A 3,218-nucleotide genomic window follows, 5' to 3' on the forward strand; every position below is an offset into this window, starting at 1 on the left:
TTAAGTACCAGTTTGCTGCAAGAATGCATCCATGAAATTTTATTGTGTTTAGGTAAACTGAAGAGAGTGCTGATGATGAGAAGACGATGAGATGCCCAAGTCTTTGGTAGTAAGTGACTATTGCTGTTGATAGTTCTGATTCTATTCCTCTCAAGGACTCCCTGATAATCTGTGCCTACTCTGCTATTAAAATCATCCAGAGATGGGAAGCGGTCCTTTCCTGACAGCAGACAAGATGGCGGAAGTGGAGCAGAAGAAGAAGTGAACCTTCCGGAAGTTCACCTACCGTGGCGTGGACCTTTATCAGCTGCTGGACATGTCCTACGAATAGCTCATGCAGTTGTACAGTGCTCGGCAGCGTCGGCGACTCAACAGGGGTCTGTGGCGCAAACAGCATTCCATCCTGAAGCGTCTGGGGAAGGCCAAGAAGGAGGCGCCCCCCATGGAAAAGCCAGAGGTAGTGAAGACACACCTTTGAGACATGATCATCTTGCCTGAGATAGTGGGAGTATGGTGGGCGTCTATAATGGCAAGACCTTCAATCAGGTAGAAATTAAGCCAGAGATGATCGGCCACTACCTGGGTGAATTCTCTATCACCTACAAGCCTGTGAAACATGGCCGACTGGGTATTGGAGCCACCTACTCCTCATGTTTCATCCCTCTCAAGTAACCCAGATCCTAACAATAAAAACACAAAAGTTCTTAGTGAAAAAAAAATCATCTGGAATTGTCCTTTTTGGGTATATTGATAATGAGAGTCCCTAGGTCTTTATGAATTTTTTCTGGCCTTGGAGTCAAGAAAACCTGTGTTCGAATCCTGTCTCAGACATTTGCCAGCTGTGTGAACTTTGTCAAGCAACTTAACTTTTCTCAGCCTCAATTTCCTCATGTGAAAAATAGGGATAATAATAGTCCTTAATTCTCAGAGTACTTATGAAAATCAAGCCAGTTAATATGGGAAGTGCTTTACAAACCTTATAGTATTACTCCTCCTAGTTCTCCTCTTTCTCTCTTCTCCTCCTCTTCTTCCTCCTTCTTCTCCTTCTGCTTCCTGTAGGGTCCCTATTGCTGTTAGGATAAACTAAAACTATTCTTAGTTTTAGAAGCTCTACACAACCTAACACCAACATATATTCCCAGTTTCACTGCATATCACTTCCCCAACCATACTCTGAAATCCAGAAAAACCAGCCTTCTCACTGTTCCTCACACACAACACTATCTCCTTCTCCATGTCTTTGCATTGACCCCCTGAGCCTAGAATTTAAGCTCTCTTTACTTTCCTAAAGCCTTATCTGATCCACCACCCCCTCCAACTGTTCTCTTGTCACAAATTACTACTTTACATTGATTCATTTTACATTTATGATATATAAAATTATTTTTATCCATCCTCCCCACCTCATTCTCTGTACTCATATTCTTAATACTTAACACATCTATGTGAAACAGTAGGCTCTTCATAAATATTTTTGATTAATTGATTGATTATAGTGCTATTAGGCTACTCCTTGAGGTAAAAGGAAGGATAAATTTGAATGCTACCACCTATATCCTGGCTTGTGCTGGAAGCAAACGTATGATGGTCACCATAGGAATAGAGAGGAGGGAAAGATATGAAAGAAAACATAGAGGCAAAGTAGACAGGATTTTACAAATAATTAGATGAGGAAGGTGAAAGAGTGAGAAGACTAAAAAAAAACCCTTCTAAACTTATAAGACTGGGTGAATAGTAATGCCATTGACAGAAAGAGGGCAGTCCCTTTTAGACGTGTTCAGTGTTAAGGTGTCAATAGGACAACCTCCAGATAAAGAGATCCAGGAGGCAGTTGTAAGTGTGATTCAAAAAGTGGCCAAAACTATATATTTCGAAGGCACCTAGAGGCTATCTAATCTAAACCCCTCCTCTTAATCATGAAGACATTATGTACCAGGGAGGCTCAGTGACTTGCAAGTGTCAGAAGTAGGATTTGAATCTAGGACCTCTGAATGCCAAGTCAGTTATTTTTCCACTATGCCATTGATAATAACTATTTATATTTCTACACTATTTTAAAGCTCATGATACCCCTTCTCATAAAAAGTCCTGTGAAGTGAGTAATACATAGTTACAGAGAAGGGCTCATTTAGTTGGAGAACACTCTGAGGTTGGTTCTGTCAGTATAGGAGAAACAGAGGAGTGTTGCCTCACAAATTAAGAGATCAGAAAGTATCCAAAAGGAGAGGGTCATCAGTTATGTCAAATGCTATGGAGAACTCAAAGAGCATGAGAATTGTCTTGAATGTGGTCCTTATTTGAGAGAATCAGAAAAGAACTTGAGATATTATTTAACCCATCAATCAATCAGAAAATATTCTTTGAGCAAATACAAATATGTGACACTGTCTGGGATCTATAGGAAATGTAAGGTATACAAGTATCCCTTCCATATTGTGACTTTCCCCATTGCAGTTTCAATATATAGTGGATTCAGTGTTAACGCATCAACCGTAAGGCATATCAAGAAAAAAGATAAGTAATCCATAAAGCCTTTGCTGCAGCTATACCAACAACTGAAAGGCATTTGCATAAATCATGAAATCAGCATCTCTCTTGTGTAGAAACTAAAAGATTCTTTTGGGTGCAGGATTATTATAAGAAGGCCTTCTGGTAGACTCTGGCATCATATGAGAAAAACCGAAGTCCTTATATGATTTCCTAAAGGAAAATGAAGGTGAAGGGTCTATCCCTACAGATTTTTCAAGCCAAAAAAGGCTGGCTTGAAAATTGTTTTTAGAAATTTAGCCTACACAATATAAAAGTAATAGGAGAGGCCATGTCTGTCAATCAAGAGGCAGCTAGGGCATTTCCTGAAACCCTGAAGTAATTGATTGAACAGAAAAGCTACAAACCAGAACAAATATTGAATGCTGACAAATCTGCCCTATATTGAAGGATAAAATGCCTCAGAAGACATACATCAGTGAAAGAGAGAAGTGAGCCCCAAGTTTTAAAACCACAAGGGATAGGGTAACTCTGCTCTTTTGTGCTGATGCTATGGGGTTTATAATAAAGATAACCTTGATGTATAAAGCTACTAACTGTTGAGCTTTGAAAGGAAAGGACAAGTACCAGCTGCCTATATTCTAGATGTTCAATAAGAAAGCATGGATGGCCAAAGCATTTTTCCTTGACAGGTTCCATCAGTGTTTGTGCCAGAGGTTAGAAAATAACTT

The 3,218-nt window shown here is 39.7% G+C and overlaps 1 pseudogene; it reads left to right on the plus strand.

Annotated features, from left to right (window-relative positions):
* The first annotated feature begins 235 nt into the window (after window positions 1-235).
* Window positions 236-672, plus strand: LOC118834386 (annotated as a pseudogene).
* Window positions 673-3,218: the final 2,546 nt, after the last annotated feature.

This window comes from Trichosurus vulpecula, chromosome 1 (genome assembly GCF_011100635.1).
Source record: "Trichosurus vulpecula isolate mTriVul1 chromosome 1, mTriVul1.pri, whole genome shotgun sequence".
Taxonomy (NCBI): Eukaryota; Metazoa; Chordata; class Mammalia; order Diprotodontia; family Phalangeridae; genus Trichosurus; species Trichosurus vulpecula.